The 14,414-nt window shown below is 34.6% G+C and overlaps 1 protein-coding gene across 5 annotated transcripts in view; it reads left to right on the top strand.

The window, feature by feature from the left end:
- Nucleotides 1–13,361, top strand: part of LOC145690563 (beta-1,4-glucuronyltransferase 1) — a 148,712-nt gene extending 135,351 nt beyond the window's left edge. For all 5 annotated transcript variants that reach the window (XR_014132243.1, XR_014132242.1, XM_081765577.1 and 2 more), the window contains one exon: nucleotides 10,130–13,361. The gene's annotated coding sequence lies outside the window, so the exon portion shown is untranslated. The remainder of the gene's footprint in view (nucleotides 1–10,129) is intronic.
- The last annotated feature ends 1,053 nt before the right edge of the window (nucleotides 13,362–14,414 follow it).

Below are 14,414 nucleotides of genomic sequence, written 5' to 3'. Positions count from 1 at the left end.
TCCAGATTTATGAACGTTTACTCGCGCTTCCTCTGCACGTAGCACTGAGTCGTATCAATAAAAGAAGTGATTACTCATTTCTCCCACTCATCGCGCAGTCATTTCGTTGTTTTTAACCTATGGTTTAACCGTTGTTTTTAGTATCTTAAAAGCCATGAAACGGGCAAGTAGCAACGATAGCTTCAATCAAAGTGCATTTGTGGATATTGTAAAAGAGTTTCCAGTGGTACTTTCAAAGTCACAGCTACCAGAAAGTAAACGAAGGAAAGCCGAAACTTTGAAGGTAATTACAGTAAAATGCAACGAAATATCAAATACATCTACGACTGAGACACAAATTCAAAAGAGAATCTTTAATATTCGAGCGAGAATAAAACAAAAATAAAAAAAGAAGAAAAAATAAATAAAAAACGGGAAAGAAGAAAGTAATACTGAAACCATGGGAATGAACCTATTTGAGCTGATGGATGTTGATAGGAATCCAGCAATATCAAGATTAACACAACAAGCGCATATCACGTGTTGTCCAAGGTCTTTGTAGATTGTTTGGCTTTAAGAACGAAATCAGACACTTGGCTCCTTTGTTTTCTTTTTAAAAAAGTCCAGCCACCCACGTCATAAATCACTTCCATCTGATTGCGTTTTCCACACCATACGTGTCCCCTTTCGCCTTGACATAAACAAAATATACCCTTTCTATCAACGTTGAGTTGAGTTGATTATTAGTTTAACGTCCTTTTCAGTAGCGTGCCTATATGAGACAGAACCCACTGATTAACGTGGAATCCAAACCACATGAGCTCCTGCCGGGAATCGAACGTGGGTCTCCTATGCCGAAGGCATGTACGCTAACCGCTTATCCACGAAATAGCTCTTCCTATTAACGTATTACTCTCCAAAATACTAGGTTTCTTTAATGCCACCTGTGTATAGTCAAGTGCTCCGATAGCACCTGGAAATGTATATTGTTCTTGCCACTCTGCCTTTGCTGTTTGTATATTACGCACACTTCCGGAAACAATCCATTTTCAGGTAGTCATAGACAGTACTTTGAACCACACCAGAATCCCCTGACATTCCGACCTGGAATCCCGGATCACTCACGTAACGCAAGAAAACCAAGGGCACCGATTTCTCTGTAAATTTGGGGGGGGGGGCATTCAGATGCAGAAGGTATATATATCAGGATTTTAAGACAAATTGCACTCTAATTATGCCAAATATTGTATATTCATAAATACAATAGGGGGGCCCGGGGCCCCACAGGATCGGCCCCCTTGAAGAAAACCCGCATCTTTTCATCATTACGACCCCGAATTTCGGTTGATTCTCCTTTAAAAATGTTGTGCTAATAACTACATTTTCTTTCATAAACTTATAATGCTTTTTTGTAATCTCCATTTCCAACATTTCTATGCAGTTTTTAAGTTTTTCTACGTAGTAAAACAATCATTTACTCTGCCATATTTCACACGGAGTCACCTATTTAGCTTGCTCCACAAATTTGGAGAAGTTACTAGCATCACAGAGGAGTCTTTGATTTTTATTGATATCAAACACAGAGTAGTTACTCGGCTCGAGAATAGAGGTGTGGTTACTTCAAAAGGGCGGGGCTTCTCCGAGGTCAGCCGAGACGACTAGTGCTCAGTTCTCTTTTTATTGATACCAATGCGAGTAACTACTTCAAAATTGAGCGTAATGAGTAACTTCTCCGTTTTATTGATATCACCCATTGTCTCAATTTTTTAAATACTCGTTTAGCTGTTTTTAAAATTTGCTAAAAGTTTGTAGTTCTCTGGTACCTAGGGGAAGGGCATTCCAGGCCTTAATATATTGGTACCTGATGCTTTTGCTGCCATAATTTAATCGTGGTTTTGGTTTTTCAAGTTCTTTGTTTGTCTTTGCACGTGTACTAACTGAGTGTTTTATTTCAACAAATTGTGTTGAAAATATAATTGCATCTTTCTTTAGGATTCTGTATATTAGACAATTTATCCTGTAAAGATAGTTTATCTAAATGTTCATTTTTTATTATTCTTATTACTCTCTTCTGAAGAACAAGGAGCTTATATTTAAGCTCAGCACTTAAGTTTCCATACCAGGCTTCGATTCCGTATGAAAGGTATGAGTGGATGAATGCATAGTAATATATTCTTGCGATAGATTCCGGAAACATTTTTGATATTTTAAACAATAACCCAGTGTGTACCGAAACTTTTTTCCTAATTTCAGAATAATGTTTCTCCCATGTGAAGTGCTCATCAAACCAAACACCTAGGTATTTTATGTTTTCAACAACTGTTACTTTTTGAGAGCTTATTGTAATAGGATAGTTATTTATATTTTGCATTTTATGTCTGTTTCTAAAAAATACGCACTTAGTTTTGTCAACATTTAAAGTTAAATTATTAATTCGAAACCACTGTGATAATCTGTCTAACTCAAAATTAATCGATTTCTGTATTGTTTTAAGATCTGGTCCTTTCGTGAATATAACTGTATCGTCCGCAAACAAACAGCACTGGGAATTTTTCAATACACATGACAAGTCGTTAATATATAAAAGGAACAGTAATAGCCCTAATATGGAACCTTGAGGAATTCCACAGTTTACAAGTGCTGTGGTTGATGTGTGTCCATTCACACTAGAGTATTGCAACCGGTTCTTTAAGAGCCTGCCTTACTAAAAATAACACAAAATTTACAATTTTTCTTTTGCTTGTTTTTCATAAGTGAAAGGATATAATAAAATGCAACTTACCATAATCATAGATAATGTTGTACTACAACAGAAAATATGAACCTGAAGAATTTTCAGTGTTGCCATCCAGAGAAATTACAGTGTTGCCAGAATAGCAATTTCCCTAAAATCTAAGTTAAGGCAGCGACTAGAGAAACGAACTCAGCTGCATTTGATTACATATCATGTTGTTTTGGTTTCCTGTGAACTACTTTTTAAATAATAGTTGTATTTAGTTTGTAATAAACAAAATAGTTTTAACATACAGTTATTAAAACTAAATAATAATGCTATTTAAAAGGTAGTTCACAGCAAACCAAAACAACACAATACGTAACCAAGTGCAGTTGAGATCGTTCCTCTAGTCGCTGCCTTAACTTAGATTTTAGGGAAATTGTTATTCTGGCAACACTGTAATTTCTATGGATGGCAATACTGAAAATTCTTCATGTTCATATTTTCTGTTGTAGAACAACATTATCTATGATTGTGGTAAGTTGCATGTCATTATCTCCTTTCACTTATGAATAAACAAGCAAAAGAAAAATGGAAAATTTTGCATTAATTTTAGTAAGGCAGGCTCTTAAGTAGCTTTTCATAAGATTGAAGGCGACTCCCCGTATTCCATAACATTGTAGTTTCTGCAGCAATATTTTGTGATTTACGGTATCGAACGCCTTTTTAAGATCAATAAACACACTTATCACATAACTACTCTCGTCAAGGGCATCTGAGATGTAGTGTGAAAGACTATTAATGGCAAGTTGTGTAGACTTATTTTTCTGAAACCCATGTTGTTCTTGAGTTATTATTTTATGTTTTGTTATGAACTCTATTAATCTGGAATAGATTACCTTCTCATATATCTTGCTCAAAATAGGGAGTATCGAAATTGGCGTGTAATTAGTTTTACATGTTTTCTTACCGCCTTTGTACACTGGTATTACTTTCGCGATTTTCAATCCATCAGGGAATATTCCTGTTTCTAAAGTTCTATTAATGGTATGTTCAAGAATGGGTGCTATTTCCTTACTAGAATCTTTGATAACTTTTGTGTTTATATTGTCATGTGCTGTGCTTGATTTGGTAGGTAAAGCCCTAATTATGCTACATATTTCAATTTCACTAACAGGCCTGAGAAATAGACTTGCCTCAACATTTCGAGATATATGGTGAGAAAAGTCCCCTGTTAATGATTTTATACTGGCCGGCAAGTCCGTCCCAACTCCTACGAAAAAACTGAACTCATTTGCTACTTTTATTGGGTCACTAATAAGGGTTCCACGTTCATTAATGATATTTATTTCCGCATGTTTTCCCTTTGTTTGAATATTTATTGCCGATTTGATGATCTCCCATTTTTTCTTGATATTATTCCCTGCTTCTATCATATTATTCATATAATAGGTGTTTTTAGCATTCTCGATAACTTTCTTTAAAGTATTGCGATATTGCTTGTATCTTTCGCGAAGCCCTAAATTGAATGGATTTTGAGTACTTCTTTTCCAAAGAGTATCCTTTCTTTTAATTGAGTTAAGTATAGCCATCGTCATCCACGGTTGGATTTGTATGTTGTATTTATTAGTACACCTTTTCGTTACAGTGAATTCTTCTATACACTTCTCTATTGTTGTTTGAAGAATTTGCAAGGCTTCTGATGGGCATGCTGTAGTGTACACTCCGATTTCGGACCATTTTGTTCCTTTTATCTTCTGCTTTATTTTCTTGTAATCCCGAGTAGTAACTTCCCGTACTCTTTTGTTTAAATTTCCTAATGTCAGTGACGTTGACATGTAAACAGGAAAGTGATCACTAAAGGATGTTGTTATTGCCCCTGATACTATTTTACTATTTATCATATTTGTCTCAATGTGATCTATTATACTATGTGTATTTCCTTGAATACGGGTGGGAACCGTTATACACATTTTGTTACTATTGCTGTTTAGCATATGTATGTACTCTACGCTTTCGTGCTCATCATTCAAATGAATGTTAATGTCCCCTGCATATACGCAATATTTATTTTCGCTATTAATTTTAGTTAGTATTAAATTTAAACAATTTTTGAATTCCTCATAATTTTTATCAGGTGACCTATAGATAACTCCTATGACAATGCTCTCTTCGAAATTGGGATTGTTTATTTCAACCCATAACATTTCACATAAGTTAACGTTATTAATTTCGTTTGAGTCTTCGCGAATAAATTAATTTAATGACGTTCTAATGTACAGGCCTACTCCTCCATATTCTTTTCGGATGTTGTTGCAATTATAATTTCTTAATTTGTTTACTTAATTATAATTAGGCAAAGTTACATAATTTGTTTCTTCATGTTTAAAGGAGCAGTTCGACTTAGAAATGCATTTTTTACAATTTATTTCCACTTGTAGAGTTGAAAATTCTAAAAGGAATGGTGTTTGTTTGATCGCGATACGTTCAGTCGTTAGCGAGTAACAGAGGAAGAAAGATTTTGTTATGACGTCATAGGTGGGCAAGGCGCGAGAGAAGGTTTACATACTACACAGTGCCAGGCATTTCGTTTGTGAGGTGCGGTGGCACGTTCTAAGTGCGGTTTCCTTTTCCAGAACTGATTGCAAAGACTTACAAATATCATCTGCAAGTAGAAAATGATATCTGATGGTGGGCTGTACAAACGTTTTTATAATATTATAAAACGTATCCTATAAAGCATGAGTTCAGCGTTTCAAAAAAAAAAAAAAAAAACCAATATGTAAATAGATGGCGGACGAGATTGCTGCAACACCTAAGTACCTTTTCTTTAATCATTCTTCCGATTCCCAAACATAAGTATGTTCATTTTCACGTTTTGTTGCAATTTTTATCGCTGACCCTATAATTTTGTGCTTCAAGGTATGTACAGGAGCGTAACATATGAGGCAAAAATGAAATAACATCTGTAAAGTTTGCCAGAATACGAAAAACACTTCACCGGTTAAATTTCTTTTATTCTCATAGCTGTCCGCTTCTCATCACCCGTTTCATCATCATTGTCACATGATACAGAGAAATTAAACGATGGATCAATGTCTTGAGGAACAGTCATCGTCACTGATTCCTTCTACAAGCCGGTATATTTCACTCCCTAATTCACATTGTGTAGCTTATTTCTAAAGCAGTATCTTCAGAATCATGAGTGACATCGTCTTTATTACCCTCTAATGCCACGTCTTGACTACAACCATCAATTGCGTCTTGTACGATATTTGTACGTTGGTAACTGGACATAGATCGGTGCTTGTTTAATGGCTCGGATTTTAAACCTTTCAATAATATACTTGGTACAGCATTCTTTCTCAGTTTGCGTGTAAATAATTCTGGCATTTGCCAGAAGTGGATTTAGACGGTAAAAACTCAGGGGGGGGGGGAGTCAGAACCCAGACTATGATATGTATATCATGTTTACTAAAAACTTTCAAAAATATCTAAATAATAGCTTAAATCAAATTTGTCACTCAAAAACTGGGGGGACCTAGGCATTAGATCCGCCACTGGCATTAACTTTTCTTTCAGTAAACTTGACTTCTCGAAGGCAGGTTCTTCAAGATGTTTGGAACACGAGTGATTTTATTTGGTACATTTTTTCCCATTGATTTTCTTGGGCCATAATTTATATCGATCTGGTGATTTCTCACGACTTAGAAACGTAAGAAAAGATACTTTACGTCCTCAGCTTCAATTGCATAAGAATTACAATCGAAAACACAGCAGGTGTTAGGCATTTCTACTTCACTTCACAGACACAGCACGCGCTGTACTAACACGTGTTTTCTACTTCACACTAGTGTTTCTTTCAGAAAAAAAATCATTATTTTTACACAGTACTATTATATTTATTATATTATAGACGTATTATTTTGGTCTCCTCCGGGGGAATCTCTCAGACCTCCGGGAGACAGTGCCACCCTAAAAACATGTCTAGAAGAAACACTGTTTCGCACAACAATCGTAATTTCTGCTCTCTCTCTCTTTCTACTCTTTTTTTTTTTATACTAATGCTATAGGAAAAACAACTAACAAAAACTTCCCTCAAAAATTCAACAGAGCAAGACTGCTAACAAATCCAAAACACAATCTATTAAATCCAATGCACTATTAAATGTTTATCAGCTGCGTACAAGGGAGTGGTTGCTGACTCACATTGAGTTTCTCGCGTCCCACCAATGACGTCACCATTTACGATTCATCAAAAACAAATGCCTGTAGAAGCTGAACGAGACGGCCTATCAAGATATAAAAAAATACGGGTCTCTTATTTTTTGTTTATCTTTCTATTGCACCAAACTTGTTTTTAACTCGAACTGCTCCTTTAAGATGAGTTTCACTTAAAGCAATGACACTGAACTCAGTTTTTATTTGACTTAAGAATGTTTGAAATTCATTGTATTTACTATTTAGATGTAATAGTGGAAGTTTATCGTTATGTGGGATGTCGAGCTCATTTGGTTCTACACTCTTACAGGTTAAAAACGGATGAACGTAGTCAAATATTGGATCTTCAATGTCACAGTCTATCATATAAGGATTATAGTTATTCTATACAATATTTCTACTACTACGATACTACTATTTTCCTACTGTTAATACTCTTAGCAATACAACAATTAGCAACTACACTACTTCTACAAGTTTACTAATACACATTCTGATACTAAACATATGTGGCTGAAGCTAAATACAAACACGAAAGATGCACTTAGAATATTTTTTCCACATTACTGCATTTTTCAATTATAATTGCTCTGTCGTGCGGAGATTTTCGCGCATATATCGTTCCATTTGAATCAATCCACACAAATTGCCACCTTGCTTGTTTCTTTTTTGCCATAGCCATACCTAGTAGTCTTTTCCTTGCTGATGTCAAATAGTCATTCACATACATTGGTACAGTATTCTGAAAACCAATGGAACGAGTCGTGAGTTTTTCATTAGTTTTGTTTTTGTTTTTTTACTGCCCTCATGAACTGGTCTCGCTTCCGTCTATTGACGAATCCCACCACTATATTTTTGTGTGTGGGTTTGGAAGGAACTGGTACCCAATGCACTGCATGCGTGTCGTTTTCAATGTCTACTTCAGCCCCGATAGCAGATGCAATTGCCGTTACAACTGCTTCGGCATTTGCACCTTTATTAAAAGGGACATTTTTTATTTCCAAGTTTTCCCGTCGGTTGTATTGTTCTGCCTTTTCTAACTCTGATTGTAAGTTCACTTTTTAGATTTTAATTTTTATTTTCTTAGCAATTTCAGAGTTTAGATTTTCTAATGCCAAAAGTTTTTCGTATATTTTATCATAATTCTGGCTCATAAGCACTACACTTTCTTTTAATGCCCGCACAGCTGACAGAAGTTCAGATACGGGAGAACTATCACCAAGGTTGTCTATAGGATCATTTATGATGTCTTCAAGTTTTTTTTCCTCTTGCTCCCCCGCTTTTAGCTCACTTTCACTTGGTGGTTGAGTTGATGCTTGGACACGGCCATTTCTTGCAATGGTCGTGGCGTGGAGCTGCTTCGCTTCCTCCATCCCTCTCTGGTTGTTGACCTCAGTCGACGCTCTTGTCACTGACTTCCCCTTTTGTATGTCTTCGATATTAAGCATACAATTTCCACACTTTTCCACCTTTGTTTCATCGCACTGTTCATGTTTCTAAATTTAGAAATAGTAATGTTTCTACATTCAATGTGGAATTTTCCTCCACAACTCGCACTGCACCGTAGAAAATATTCATTTTTCTGGATAACATCCTCACGAACCACACCTTTCCGCTATCTTTGTATGCGCTAGCAATTTCATTACAAAATCGTGTGTCGATTTCTGTGGCCGGTCTACACCAAATTTTCAAAATCTTCATAAAATTTCTGGCAGGTGCATTTTAATATTTTACCTCAGTCACGGCCTTGTACTGTTTAATTGAAATGACACACGTCATTCTGTTCTTTCACCGCATCATTCACAAAATCTTAGAGCACATTAATTTTTCGAATGCTCCAAACTTAAGCAGGAGTAATATAGGAAAATTAAAAAAAAAAAAATACTAGTTCTTATATTTCCCTATAGATGTTGTATACTAAATTTCATGGAAATCTTAAACAGTGAGATAAACAGTTGAATCGGTGAGTGGGAGAACAGTACAAGTCCAAAATTACAATTCATTAATATTTCATAAGAAAATTACGTTGCAGCATACTATCAAATATTCATTTTAAAATTACGTAATAAGTTAAAAACTGTTATACTAATCCACAGGAATGTGTTTTTCTCTGCATCCAGCATTTACTTTCGACGTTAAGTATAATAGCTTTTGCTCACGAATCCAATTGTATTTGTGATGGATGATTTGATGTGGAAATACTGTACTCGAATGTTTATTGATTTTATTATGATGTACAGACACTATGCCTGTCGGAAAAGTATCCTACCTTCTTTGTTATTGGAAAAGCTACATTGCGTAGATCGGCCAAAGTTCGGGTCGTTGAAGGCAACTACAATGCCTTTAACCTTAGATGGTTCTCTCCCTTGCGTATGCAGTTGTAGAGTTGTTATGTTAGGCATTCTTATGTAGTCTCGGCGCAGATCTGAAATGATGAAGATGTAGATGTGCGGATAAGATACAAAAACGAAGTCACAGCCGCTTTAATGAATACATGTGATCTCGCCGAAGGCTAATAAGGTTCGCGAAGACCCAGAAAAATGCTCCCCTAGTGCGTAGCAGAATCAAAGCAGTGTTCTTCAATTTTCGTGGCAATGTGCATCATCACGTACGCGAAGGACGTACAAGTACAAAGGACTTTTCTTTATTGTCTATTTGACACTCTTTGCCCGAAATGACCAGACCTGCTTAACTCAGAGCCCAGAAGACTGCACCAAGATAATGATTTCTTTCATGCGACTCATGTGATTGTCCTTTTGGGCGCAGCACAACATTTCGATGGTACACCCAGCTTCCTATTCTCCGGGCATAGCCTCGATGTTTTTGGCTGTTTCCAAAAATGAAAAGATACCAGATAGAAACTCGCTTTCGCATCCGAGATGGGAACTAGCTCTCGTAGCCCTTCCGAATGAGGAGTCCCAGGCCTCTTCGGAACAATGGAAAACCACCAAATTTGGTGTGTAGAAGCAGAAGGGACTAGTTTAAAAAGGATTAGGATGACAGAAATGCCGGGTAAGTGTGTTGGTTTTCCGGGACCATGGTCGGATACTTTTCGGACTGTCCTCGTATCAAATTTTAGAATTGTACGCTGATATTAAATTCTAATTTATTCCGTTTGAAATAATATATTGTATGGTGATGAAAGTGAAATGAAAATAATTGTCTTGTATTTGTTTTACCAGAATGACAATATTTTACCGTTTTTCTTTTCAGATATCTTTTGCGACTGTTATTTTTTACTGGTCATCCTGCTTTGCTTGCAAAACTAAGGGCTTTCTTTCACAAAAGTGTAGAGGACGATTCTACAACTTTCGACAATGGTGACTTTTATTCAAAATTTGATGTTTCCGATCTAGGTTAATTTTAAATGTAGATACTATGTAAGGTAATCATTTGAAGACTGCTCAGAAATGCAAAACCAAAATATTAGTGTAGTTTGTAGGTAAATTCCTGGTAATTATAAATTTAAATGATCAGTGCCATTTGCCTTCGTTCTCATTTTTTTCATATCTGTAAATACATACATATCTCGTTCAAGTGCCACTGAATTTTGTGCAATGATGTATATTCTAAACGGGTGTTGGATTTATAAGAGGCAGTTGTCAGAATCTGGTATTTTAGTGTTTTGGGTTCGGGAATATATATATATTTTTTTCTTTTGCTGCTGCCTTAGAGGTGTAGAAATAATTTTATTTTTACATGGTGAAGTGCCTTCGAATATATGTACTTTTTATCAATTCAAATATAAAAATAAGATTATAAATTAAAGGAAATAGTTTCGTATTATTACAGTTTCAAATCAAGTAATTTTTAACGATTATTTGTATACTGTTTCCTGCAACCAAAATAAATAAGTAACTAACTATAGACTTTTGTGTAAATGTTTCTCAGTATTATAGTTTTTTTTTTTTATTATTTTTTATTTTAAAGAAGAATGCGGGGAATTAGATAGTAAATTTTAAACATATCTTTCGAACTAAACGTACATATGTATCTAATGACAGTAAGGAATACTGCTTGGCGGTATTCTAGAATGTTGTTCAAAAAAGTCTTTGCCATTCACTTTGCTTTAAGAGGCTATAATATGATAACCATACATAGGAAGTTCAAGTGCTTTGCTGATTTAAATAGAGATCTGAATTAGGCAAAGAAAGTTCACATTTGTTTGTTTGAAATTCTAAATGTGAGTACATGGCTTTTCAAAGCGAGGTGAATCTTTAGGTTTTTCTGAACAAGATTGTACATATATAGAAATTGAATGGACATTGAGAAAGGTTGAAAGCTAATTACGTTCGAGACACAAGAGTTTACAAAACAACTGATGCGATAATTTCATAATTTAAAATACTATGTGTGTGCTCATAACTAAATTCGGCGCGATATGTGTTTTCAGAGAGGATTGCATACTGTTTCAACCCAGAAAATTGATTTGCTTTCACGAAAGTGACATTGTTTTTCAGCTAGTAATTTGCGTTCTCAGATATATTTTAGGTGGAGAGATTTAGTTTTGTAAGACCACTTGACTTATTTGGCAACTGTGAAAGAAGAACCTGTAAAATATCAGTGTGTAATTTGATGTGTTGGTTAAGTTGAAACTGAGTGGAAATAAGCATATCTCTTACATTGTACTCAGTAAAACTGTTGTACCTGCACGACCTATTTACAGACGTGGGCAAAAAATAGGCACTGCAGTTTTTGCTGGATTACGTTTTCTTTTTACACTTTTTTATTTTCAATATTCTGATCTTTCTGCAAATCACGTCACAATCCTACAAAAAGGTTTTAGTAATTGTTTGCTTTCTTTGTGTCTTTTTTTATTTACTTATTTTAGAAATGGTGTATAAGAACACTGTAAGGTTCATATCCAAAATATATAATATCTGTACAAATGTTGCACAGATACTTCGTAGCCATTATAGTGGGTAGCCCCATTTTGCTTAGATGTTTCTTCCTCTTCATATTGTTTGTTCAAAACACTCTTGTTTATAAACATTGAATATTATCTGGTAATAATGCAGAGTATGTCCAACGACTTCCTCCTTTTTTGATATTTGCTTTGAACAAAATCTCAGCGTTTTCTGTCAATTAGTTTAGAAGTTAAGCGTACATAAAATCATTGTCGTACGAATATCACTGACATATATGTAAGTTTCAGTAATGATCTTTTCATTGTTACAAATGCCATGAGCGGAGATCTTGTAACGATCCGTTCAACATGTCCAGTGTTATCACACCTAACTAGGTTATTTTTGTTACTTTTTAAAGGGAGAATTATTACAGAATATATTGTGCGTTACTTTTAATTGCAGTTTTTTAGCTTCTATTATTTACACACATTTTTTCTTAAAGAACGTGTATGTTATACTAAGTGAATATTTTTCAGGCAGCTCACTATGTAGAAAGAAGCATAATTCGTGTGGTACCTACGTAGAACCGAAACTCATATTTTTATCAGTGATGTAAAACGGAAAATTATTCATTATATTTTTCCCGAAAATTTTCCGTACCTAATGAAATATGCTTGAATAGAATTATTATTTTTGAATGACTGTGCAACTTAGTCTCGCTTCTATTTAACGCATCTAATCATAAAAAGAACTTTTCATTTAACAGTCGATTGTAATAGAATGTATGATGTACATATGTACAGGTTTAAAATATAGCGAGAAATAATGCTTGTTATTTATTCTATTCAGTGAGATAACACACAATATTATATTATGGTATATATATATATATATATATATATGGGTATGCAAAGCAGAGGTAAATATTATTTTCTCATTGACAAATATGATCACTTTTCGGAAGAGGTGGTACATAATTATGTGATATTTTTTATTTTTATCTTACTTTATCTTTTTTAATTTTTTAAAGAATTAAAGTTCGCAGTAAGATTAATTCTCTGGAAATTTTTACATCACATTACTCAGAGTCCTTACTAATGAACCATAGACTAGGATTTCTAAACGAATAAAAGTTTGCCGTTATCTAAAACTTTTTGTGACTATTTCGATTTAAAATTTTTCGAAAAATTATATAATACAAATAATTCACTTTAAAGAATTCAGGCTCGTTTTACTTCTAACACCATGAAAGAAAAAATTAAGACTGGAACATTTTCAGCAGTGCTTTTAATATTTCGTAGTAAGCCCGTAAGCCCATCGCATGTATCAGGTAAAATTTGTGGACAAGATAAAAAGAAAAAGTTGTTTGGGATAACACATTCTAGAAGTGCAGTTGGTGAGATGATAATAGACTCAAATACTGATGATTAGATAGAAAGTAATGTTAAAAGAAAGCACATTCACTGCTCTTAAGCTACATTTAGAACAAAAAAAAAAAAAAAAAAAAAAAAAAAGTACTGTTTCTTGTAGCACTCTTGTTATTTGCCTCGGACTGCTTAAAAATAAATAAAACAACTATTCATGCGGACATTATTAAACAGTCTTTTTTTCTGGAAGAAGAAAGCAGAATGGCGACAAACCTTGATACTTGTTTTATTTGTATGATTAACCTACCTAACCCATGTTTCATGATAATTGTAGTTTTCAGATTACAAATAGCCGAAAAATTTTGGGTAGGCCTATTAACAAGCAGGTAATTCATGTGAAATAATAAAATATCTTATTTCAGTTAATAATAATAATATTTTTTTATTTGTCACCTTCTAGCTATATAAAGAAATTACGTATCATTATTGCAACAGTGAGGCAATTTAGGCATCTTCAACACATGTGTATTGTATTGTTCGTTAGCTCAGTTCATGCTCAGCCCGCGGTAATTAGGGACCCTAACATGGAAACTCGAAATTTATTCAGCAAATTCCGGAAACTGGTTTTCATATTTATGCATCCGTCATATATTTGCATGACACCATTTAAAAGTTAGGTTTTGCTGAGGAACATGACGTATGAATCATTCCTAAGGTAATTAGAAACCGAGCTTTCCTTATATACAGAGTGTTTTAAAACAACACCGACAACCTTTGGGAGATGATTCCTGACACCAAGATAAGACAAAAAGTATAGATTAACCTGGGTGCACAAATGCTTCTCCTTTAGGAGTTATAGGCTGCCGAAAACATGACAAAATTAATTTTGAAGGTCCATAGCTCCAAAACTATGGGACATACCGTAGTCGGTTCAAGACTTCGCTTAGGAACTAATATATGCCCTATCCAAATATCCAAGTTTCAGAATTCTGCGGTACTTCCGCAACAATTTTTATAGAGGTAATTGGTGAGTACTTCAAATTGTGCCCGTAACCAAACTCCCTCTATAAAAATTATTGCGTGAGTATCTTAGGATGCATTAAAATCGAGTCGTGGCAAACGACACGCCATCGTTTCAGAGTAGCTTTCGAAAAAAAATAAAAATAATAATAAAAGGAAGCGTGTGTTTTCTTGTGTTGAATTGCCACCCTTTTTTTTTTTTTTTTTTTTTCTAGCTCATTGCTTTATGTGAGGAAGTGTTTTTCTTTCAAATGGACGGGATTT

This window comes from Thermobia domestica, chromosome 7 (assembly GCF_964235325.1).
Source record: "Thermobia domestica chromosome 7, izTheDome1.hap1.1, whole genome shotgun sequence".
Classification (NCBI taxonomy): domain Eukaryota; kingdom Metazoa; phylum Arthropoda; class Insecta; order Zygentoma; family Lepismatidae; genus Thermobia; species Thermobia domestica.
This window is presented reverse-complemented; position numbering and strand designations above follow the sequence as displayed.